Here is a 10,369-nt window from a genome sequence, read left to right as displayed (position 1 = left end):
ATGGGATCCAGAGCCTTCCTCCTCAGGTTTATAAATCATCAAATTCGGACTGCACTTGTCTGAGGAAATAAGATTCAAAGCATCAATTAGACACACACACACACACACACACACACACACACACACACACAAGCAGGTGGATAGATAGATAGATAGATAGATAGATAGATAGATAGATAGATAGATAGATAGATAGATAGATAGATAGATAGATAGATAGATAGATGAGAGAGAGAGAGAGAGAGAGAGAGAGAAATATCTGAGCCCAGCCAATAGATGACCCTTGATCATTGACCCTTCTCTCTGTCCAGATCTATCTTTATACAACACAAATAAAACTTGCCAAGTCAAAAACAAAGGGGCAACGCAACAAATAAATCACTGATACAGCTGTCAGAAGTATTTGAACATTTGAACTTGTTTTCTGTATATCTATTAATTCACACTGCCAGAGCTACTGTCAGAGCTACAGCCAGAGCTGATCCAGTGAGACCGAGACTCACCTCCTTTTTTGAAGTTAATTTTGTTTGAAATCTTTCTCCCTTCCTTCTCAGTTGAGCACTCCACCTCAACCCCCTTCATCCACTCCTCCAGAGGGAGGCTGATAGTGCTGCTCTTTATATAACCAGTTTCTCCTCGTACAGCTTTTCCTTCTGGTCCTGTACTGTCTCGTGGTTTTCCTTGCACAGTCCATTTCATACTGGCTGTGTTCACATCATCCTCGTTATCTCCATTTACCACACACTGTAGTTCTGCTTTCTTTTCTCCAAACAGCTTTTTCACAAGCGGTGGCCTCACTGTCAGAGTCGGTGGATCTGAAAAGAAAACAGATCATTTTACCTGGAATGTCACATAAGACTTCAGTAATATATCCTCAGTGGGTGTGTGTGTGTGTGTGTGTGTGTGTGTGTATGCATGCGTGCGTGACTGCCTGCATGCATGCGTGCATGTTTTACATTTGAATGATAAGTATGACAATGCATAGCTGTGTGTGTATTTGTCATAATACTTTACCTGTACATTTTCGTGTGCTACTCTTTGATTGTCCGTCATGCATCACTTCACGGGTGTAAGGCACCTGCTCTCTCCATGCACTCTCATTTACTCTCAACAGGCTAGTGGTGGAATAATGGCCAAAGTTATTGCGAGTCGCCGGCAAGTTCTGACCACTCACTTTCTGGTCACCTTCTTTCCAGTTAATAGATATGCCCTTCGGATAGAAATTCTCAACCACACAGATAACTGATTTGCCCACATCAGCTTTCACTAGATTTATAGTTGGTTGCCTGTTTTCTGGGCAGACAAACAAACAAACAAATAAATACAGTGAAGCCATATACCGAAAAATGAAACTAAATCCCTTTTTTCCTCATCCTTAAACTTAACATGCATATGTCAATTTAAATATGTTTAATCAAACAGGTATTGTGGCATCTAACTCATTCATACCTGGTCTCTGAAAGGTTCTTTCCAACTTTGTTCCTGATGCCTCCAGACATTTAAACTCCTTTCTGTTGTCCCAGTCTGTCTTTTTCACAGTAATGTGGCTAACCTTTACATACTTTCCATCCCGTAATACAGCAGGATATTGAATGAAGTCTCTCAGGTCAGCTCCACTGCCCTCTTTCCATTTGAAGTTCAGGGACCATGAACCAGTGGCGATGCAGCCAAGATAGATTTCATTGGAGTCAGAGCTGCCCTGCCTCAAGGGCAACAGAGAATTCGGAACCGAATTTGAAGCTTGATAAATAAAAAGAGAAACATAAATGTTATGCTGGTGGGAACTATAAAACAATAACAAAAACATGAGACAGCTGCAAGAGAATATGTAAGATATGTACTGCTGCTCTGTCACTCTGCCTGATACAGTGTCACACGCTGCATCTCACCGCATGCATTGTAGAAATGCGTTTTCTTTTCATCTTCATCTCATAACATTTGAGACGGTAACCTCAGCACACTGTGCAGTGACGACAGCGAAAGACAAGGACACTGTTACCGTCTGAGAGGCCATATGACCGCACTGACCGGAGCGATGTTTTTGTTTGACAATGAGAAAACCAGTTGTAGTTCTGCCATAATAAGTGACAGTTCAGCGTGTTCTTCGGGAACTCCCTCGGAAAAGACGATTTATCTGCATATGCACTGACTAAGTGACAATTGTAAGAAACCGCAAAACGTAGTAGAACCGCACAGCTTTAAGTGAACATATTATGACGCGTGCTAGAAACGCGTAGTCTTACTGTATCACGTTCCAAATGTCAAATGTCAATCCGGATTTTACGGTCATCAGAATAGTTTGTGTACGCGGTTTTGGGTACTTAAATAACACAGCATGCCCAGCGTTAGTGCAAGAAAATCAATACATCTTCTACTGTTCATTTAAGACTTGCTATTAGCTTTTTTAAACATTCTTTGTACTCTTTAGTATATTTGAAAGTAACTGCAACACATTTGCACATTTTAAAATCAATAACGGACAATTATAATTTTCTTCCTCATACATTAGCACTAAACACTGAATCATGATAGCTATTAAAGTGAGAGCCAACGCAGCCCTTCAAATTAATTTTGATTTTAAAGATGACATAGATTCTCTGATTTCGTGGATATACAGATATCGGTATATGCGGAGTCTGAATTAATGTCTACAGGCTATATATTGATCTAATAAATACACTTGGAACCTATCAAACTATTTGATCTCTGGTATGTTGATTTATGCATATAAATATACTTGGACTATAGCCCATGCCAATAAAATACCATATTGCAGCTAAGCGCAGTTTAGAATAGAAAATCAAAGATCGAAAAAGGGTGAATAAGACCTAGTTTTGTGCGTATCTTTTTATTATTTGTGCTTCCAAAATGATCTGATACCGTAGAATTTTCGTTCACATCATACTGCCCCGCTGTCTTGTTTGAGCAAAAGTACAAAACATATTGCTTACAGTTGCTTACAGAATATACCAGGCTTTGTTCTTTTCCCTCATCAAAGGAACGTAGGTCGCTTAGTTCGTTACATGAGCATCCGGACAAGCTCGTTAGTTCGTTACATGATCGAAGTGACAGCAGGTTACATTAATTAAGATAAAAATAGCACTACTTTAGTTATTAAAATCTACATACAGTCTAGTTCAACGGCAAATCTAAGTGTATCCCCGTTACAGATTTGATCGCGGAACTTTCAGTGTTTCTGTCTTTGGCTCTTTACTTCATCAATATTCCAAACTGTCCTAAGAGAAATGTTCTAATTCTACGGTTGGTTAATGTAAAGCGAAATAAAGCGAAGATCTTACCTGCTGTTACGGTGACTCGAGTTCCTTTACCCCAGTAGTCAAAATGGCCATAATAATCACAGTGCTACGTTACTCGACAGCGCTCATACAAAAACCCCACCATGCCTTAAACCTTTCCCATTTTCGATTTTTTTTAAAATTTGTCCCATGCTCCTGTAAACAGCTGAGGAATGGCCAGAAGAATGTTATCATGAAGAAGGTTATCATGTATTACGTAAAATGGACAATTTCTCTTTGAGAGATTTTCTTCAATCCACGTTCAGTCTCCATTTCGAGTGACAACGCTATATTGGGTTTTTGAACGAGGTTTTATCACAGTGCTACCCAGCCATCCCCAGTCATCACAGTGATAAACCTCAATATAAAAGCAATACAAAAACATAACGAAGTCCTTTGCTTCATGCGGCCTCTCATTGGTCATGAATCACGGTCCGAATTTCAAAACTTCGCTGATGTATCAAATAAATTCTTTAACAGGTCTTAGCTGTAACTCCTGTTTTGAACACTGTTGAATCTATAACTGTGGACAAAGTCCAGTTTAATTTTTGGTCTTCTCTAACTACTGAGTGAATAACAGGCACAATGTGAAAGGAAAATGACTGACTGACTGACTGACTGACTGACTGAATGAATGAATGAATGAATGGGCCTATTTTATTATCCATCACTTATTCCCTAAATTTAAAACTGGCATGTTAATGCATCTAGGGAAAAATATAATTAATACTTTGATTTAGGTCATGTAACTGACCTAGATACCTTTGAGAGATTGCATTTGTCTTTTAAAAACATGATTAGTCATCACAGCTTACACACTTTTCTTTTAACTTTTTGCCTTATGTGCATGGGACAGACAGAGAGCAGAAAAGTTGTGGAAGTTGTTGAGTTTTGTACAGTGTATTATCACTGTGGTACCATAGTAATACACAGTGATTCAACCCCAGAACAAAACTCCTTAAGAGGTTCTTCCCATCTGCAGTGCACTGAAAACTTCAATTTAAAGATCCACAGCACCATACATCTTAAGCACGATTTTAACAAAAAACAAATTCACAAATATTCAAACACAATACATGAAAACACTATCCTAACTCATGAATAGTTTAAAAATCTCTTAAATCACATGGATTAGCTTCATGTCATAAGCAATTATTTTCTTGAGAATATTATGGAGCACTGAGACCAAAGCAGACACATAATTCAAAGTTATAAAAAGAATTTTTCTGCAAGAATTCCTTTTGTGTTTGTCCTCTTTTAAAAACTGATTTCATGTAAATTGGTCTTGACAAATTACAAACAGGTATGCATCGAAATAAACAAAGAAAACGTTACCTTCCTCATAACCCCTATACTATTCACTTACTTTGACTTTTTGAGTTTCCAAATATCTAATTGAGTAGTTTACCACATCAGTTAAATTAAACATAATTTGAGGAGAAAGACAGCCCTCTATGTTTGTTTTTAGCCGTTACAGCAGCTATAAGACTCCTGGGAGCAGAAGGTCACTGTTCCCAAAGCTCTAAAACCAAATCTTGTTTCTTCAGTTTGCAGACTCTGGTCTGATTATGACACTGTGCTGCTGGATTCATCTTTCCTAATACAAAATTTAGTTTCCCGAGAACCTGTGGAACTTCCAGATGAATTTCCAATTACTTTTCTGCTGGGTAATATATATATTGTGTATAATATGTGATGCCACAGTTGCCATCTGACATTTTAAAAGGTAAAGGTGAGCAGAAACTGGCTTTAGCAGTTTGCATTATGTATCTATGAAATACACCAGACATATCAAAGATAGAGGGATATGTTGTTATTATTAGGGTTATTTAATATCCTGGATCAATAATGCTGAAAGCAAAGACACACACAAGCTGAAGTTGCAATGGTCATTCTGAGCAGAAGAGATATTTATATTGAGCTGGACTGGTGGAAAATATTATTTCACCATCCAACTGTGATTAGAAAGCAAATTATCAGTTATTGACTTGAATCTAGCAGGTTACTTTTAAGCAAAACTAACACTAAATCATTATAACACAATGACACGAAGTCACCATAGAAATCATCTCATTTCAAATCCATGCAATGTTTAAATTCTGTGAAACAAATTTGATAATCAGTATAAATTTTGTAAAGTTTAAGACATAGCAGCATGTTCTGCTACACTAAACAAAATCTAACAGAGAACAAACTGAGAGCTGAAATTTCCGAGTTAAAAGGTTAAAAGGATAAAAGAAAGTGGGTGGATGGTTTAAAGACATTTTTCATGAAAGACAAATGTCAGATATATTCAGGCTGAATTATCTTTTATCCTGAAATATATAAACACTGCTTCACCATAATTCTTTGAGTACTAAATATGTTTAAATCTCATTAGTCACTAACTAATAAGGTCAAACTCATTTCATTCATTCAGATGAGGTGAATGCTAACAAATAGACCTTAATGACAAAAAACAGATTAAACAGAAGTAGCTAATTTATAAAAGGTATTCTGGGACAGTTTTTCCTCCTTGGTCTTTCTGCTTCTTACCTCTTCAGCTCCAGACAGATAAACATACAACTTCACCTTAATCATTTTTTTTATTGCAACATGACTCTTACATGACTGTCTTTGAGTATGAATTTTTCTTCTGGCCAAACGGTTGGAATATAACAAAATGCATTGCAAGTTTCTTGTTACTAAGTAATAAAACAAACAGTATTGAGGCCTGAATAATACTATTAACAAGACACCTAGTCGTTAGTTAATTACACTACAAATTTAGTTTTGCTCATAACAACACTTAAAATATATCTTGTGCCATTCCTGTAATTTTTGGATATGTTTATAAAGCCAGGGTGTATGGGCAAGACATATTCCATCAGTATTAGCTAGCTTGCACTACAATGTCAAGCCCGTATTCTCTCTTTTCCCCAATTTTTGTTAAATTTGCACATGCACTTCCCGATTTTTTACTAAGTGAGTCATTAGTTCTACGTCTTTTCAGTTAGTTTAAAACAAACAATATTCCTCTTTGCATGGAATTTTTCTTGGTTTAAATCTTATCTCTCAGAAAGAAAGCAGTGTGTCCACCATAATAATGTGGCCTCTGAGTACCGTGAGCTTAACTATGGTGTTCCTCAGGGGTTGTTCCTTGGCCCTCTTCTATTCTCTTTTCACTTGCTCCCTTTGGGTGACATTGTTTGTAGTTAAAACATCAACTTCCATAGTTATGCTGACGATATCAGATTTTCTCACCTATCAAGCACAATGACCGCTCTGCATTGACCAACCTTTAGGTGTGCCTTTGTGCTATTAAGGGTTGGATCTTTTCAAATTTCCTGATGCTTAGTTGAAATGCTGGTCATTGGTCCCCCTATGCATAAGCATCTTTTTAGTGGGAGCATGTGTGGCCTGAGAGGTCAGAAAGGTTAGAGCTCCCGGTCCCGTAAGGCAAACTATCCAAAGTTACTTAACTATATGTACTAAATTGTACTGAAAGTATCATTATATAACTCATTTTGTAACTTTTAGAGTTACAACGGGCTACAGATTACTAAAAAAAGAGTGGGGAGGGCGTATGCACACAAGATCCCCAAACAAAGAAATGCCGGCAAAACGTTGCAAGGTTCGATGATTTGGAATGCAAAACTGATAAACTCTTGGAATTACAAACACTCTTATGTTGTCTCTGGTTAAAAGAGTGGGTTCAACTGATAATAAACTTGAAGTACTCACCGGAGATGTACATGACCAATCCAACTAGGCACCCAGCAGAGTTTAATAGCTAAGTTGCAAAAGTATCTTGAGCAAGAGATGGAATACGTCGACATACTAGAGAACCGACAGCAAGAAAAAAAATCTCAAACTGCTGAATGTGCCGGAATTACTGGAAAGTGGTAGGGGTGACCCCAAATAGTCGACTATTTGACAATTCGATCTAAGGAGCCCGATTCAACTGCCAATCTCATAGTCGAATCGTTGCAAAATCTGGTTATGAAACAAGGATCATTCCATTCGACTGTATGGTGGTGCTGAATGTAAGGGTGACTCCGTGCTCCGGCACAAAATGCTGATGTTGTCGTCTTTGGCCCCCTCTCTTTCTTACATTTGTTTTTCTTCTGACTTGCAAAGGAGCAGGGTACATTTGAACAGAATAGCACCATTTGAACATAAAAAAATGGAAGTCAGATATAGGAACAGCACAGAATTCCATTATATGCCTCAGAAATCTTCTCCGTATTAATTAAAAATAAATAAATAAACAGAAATTAACAATAATGACCCAAACGTGCACTCCTGATAACTTATTAAAATACCTTAGGAACAGGTTTATCCCATTCTATTTAATCCAAATGCTGTTGTACATTTTATTCTACTTTGCGTTGACATTGTTCTGCACTGCATGGCATTAAAATGCTTGTTTTATGTTAATGTTAAGGAATAGTTTAAAGAATAGTGTTTATTCCCTATTGACTGTAATCTATAGCTTGTAGGGATTAAACTTAACATAAAAAAAAATCCAAGGCATGTGTTAGCCCGTTTGTTATTCAGTCCTGTATTTTGTTATGGTCATTTTCATATGCCACTTTGAGGTTTGATATGCCGACACTTGACAGTGGCCTCATTTCAGTTTTCGTCATTTCATTATCAAGTTGTTTCTGTGTGCAGAAGAAAAGAGTTTTGTACCTACCTACTTGGGCTTCTTTTTTACTGTCAGCTATGGGCCTTCTATATTCTAAATGGGCATTGTCATTATAAGGTCACAATAATGCATACATTTCAAATAATGAGCCAGAAAAAGCATGGAACACGTCCTATTATAAAATAAATTCATATGCCAAGTGAAGAAGTCAAATTGTTTAAGTGGGTGTTTCAGCCCTTTTTTCAGGTTTGGAAAAAATGGAAGTCAGTGTCGCAAATGAGAACAGGGATCATTGAGCAAAAAATAAAGGCATGATTCGACGATTAGTCAACTACAGGCAAGACTTCACGAACCTGTTTCGACAATGGAAATTCTTAGTTGGGGACACCCCTAGAAAGTGGTGATGAGATGATTCCATTTTTGGTGAAATTACTTGAGACAGAATGGGGTGTAAAACTGAGTGAAACCAACACTGAGAAGGCCCATCCTTGTATTGCATTGCTAAATGTGTTAAATGTGAAAAAACTGAGCAGGAAAACACATGGTGCAACGTTTTACAAAAGGTGTCCCATAGAGAACAGTTCTTTTCCTTCACAGCTTGTCAGCTGAAGATCTTCGGTGTCCCATCGGTCGTCCGAGGATCTTTGAAGGAGTCCAAATTTGTTCGCTGACGTTTCTTTTAAGAAATGAAAAGGTGGCCTTCTCTTTCTTGGAAACTGTAGTGTAACTAATTAGTTTAAATGAAAAGTTGCAACTGCAGGAGAGTATGTTAAAAATTTGACCAGAAGTCTCGTACCAACAGCTCGTTTTGTTTTGCTTTGTTCTTTGCTCTTCCTCTGCAGGGTATCTCTTTATGCACATAGAACTCACGGCCAGAGAAAGAATTTCGTTTTTCAGCTGTTTTAAGATGAAATTGCATCACCACTTACATGCACTGCTGTATCCAATACCGTTACGGTGAAAGGTGAGAAGATGGGAGGAGATGACCCATGAAGGTGAACAGGGAGTTATAGGTACTATGGGCTATGGACAGAGCAGGCCCTAAAACAGTCACCCCAGCTAAAGTGTTCTTTGTGCTCCCATCCAGAAAATGCCTCAGAAGCATCCAGATGAGAACAAGCAGGTTCCAAGACAGTTTTTCACCCACACCATAAGACTGATTAAGAATGAAAAGGGATCTGGTGGCTTTCCCTCTCCTGGAAACTGCGTGGCCTGCAGTGTAACTAATTGATTTGAATGAAAAGTCACAACTGTATGAGAGAAAGTACGTTAAAACTTTGTCCAGAAGTCCGGTAACAACACCTAGCTTTGTTGTTCTATTTTCTTTGTTCTTCGTTCTTCTTCTGCAGAGTGACTGTACCTTATTATGCGTGTAGAACTCCAGTATCTCTTTATGCAGGTAGGATCACTCCCCAGAGAGATCCAATGCCAGTGACAAAGAATTTCGATTTCGCCGTGGTTTAAAGGCGAAATTGCGTCATCGCTGTATGTGGTATCTGGTATCACTGTAACCAATGCCGTTAAAGTCCAAAATGACAAGATGAGTTCAGATTACCCCTGGGGTTCGGAAGGGAATTATGGGCTATGGGCCTGGCAGACCCTACACTAGTTTTAGATCATGTTTCAATAAATCTAGTGAACTGCACATGAATCCAGTCTAACTCTGTAATGTGTATCAAACAAACTTTTCAAATCATAATTGATATTAAACTAATACTACTTTGGAAAATCAAGTAATCCATAAATTTACATAACATGTGATAGAAGCTGTACCATAAGTTGCATTGTGTTGATCTGGGTTTTTAATTTGTAGCCAGCTTTTCAATTGTTCATGGTCCTAAAATGCATGTGTCAGAGCAATTTACCTCATTAAATTCTTTCAACAACAAAAAAAGCATTGTCCTGCTATTCAAAATAAGATTTAGAGAAATCTGCATCTGTCTTTACATCTCACTGACTTCCCCCTTAAGTTAGACTCCTCATATTACTTTACTGCAAGTGACTCCATCAGGTTTTTGTACAGCACTGCCTCCCTTTCTCTCACTGTGAGTCTCTGGCACAGTAATACACAGCTGTGTCTTCAGTCTTCAGACTGTTCATTTGTAGATAGAGCTGATTCTTACTGTCGTCTCTGGAGATGGTGATTGTACGACTGGAGTGAAATTTGCCACCATCAGGCCTAATAGATGACAACCATTTCAGTCCTTTTCCAGGAGTCTGTCTGATCCAAGCCATCCAGTAGCTACCAACATTAAACCCAGAGGCTGTACAGGTCAGTTTATGAGATCCACCAGGATTAATGATCACTGGTTCAGACTGAATCAGTGTCTGACCCATTATATCTGTATACAAAGAGAATATAATAAATTAAATAAAAATATAAATTTAAGAACATCATGTGAAGCTGGAAAATATTGACATTCTTACATCAAAATGAAATTAA

At 37.8% G+C, this 10,369-nt stretch overlaps 1 pseudogene; it reads right to left on the bottom strand.

The window, feature by feature from the left end:
• Nucleotides 1–1,414: 1,414 nt before the first annotated feature.
• The window catches only part of LOC115819451 (Ig heavy chain V region XIG14-like), a 230,348-nt pseudogene continuing 221,393 nt past the window's right edge, over nucleotides 1,415–10,369 (bottom strand).

This window comes from Chanos chanos, chromosome 8 (genome assembly GCF_902362185.1).
Source record: "Chanos chanos chromosome 8, fChaCha1.1, whole genome shotgun sequence".
Lineage (NCBI taxonomy): Eukaryota > Metazoa > Chordata > Actinopteri > Gonorynchiformes > Chanidae > Chanos > Chanos chanos.
This window is presented reverse-complemented; position numbering and strand designations above follow the sequence as displayed.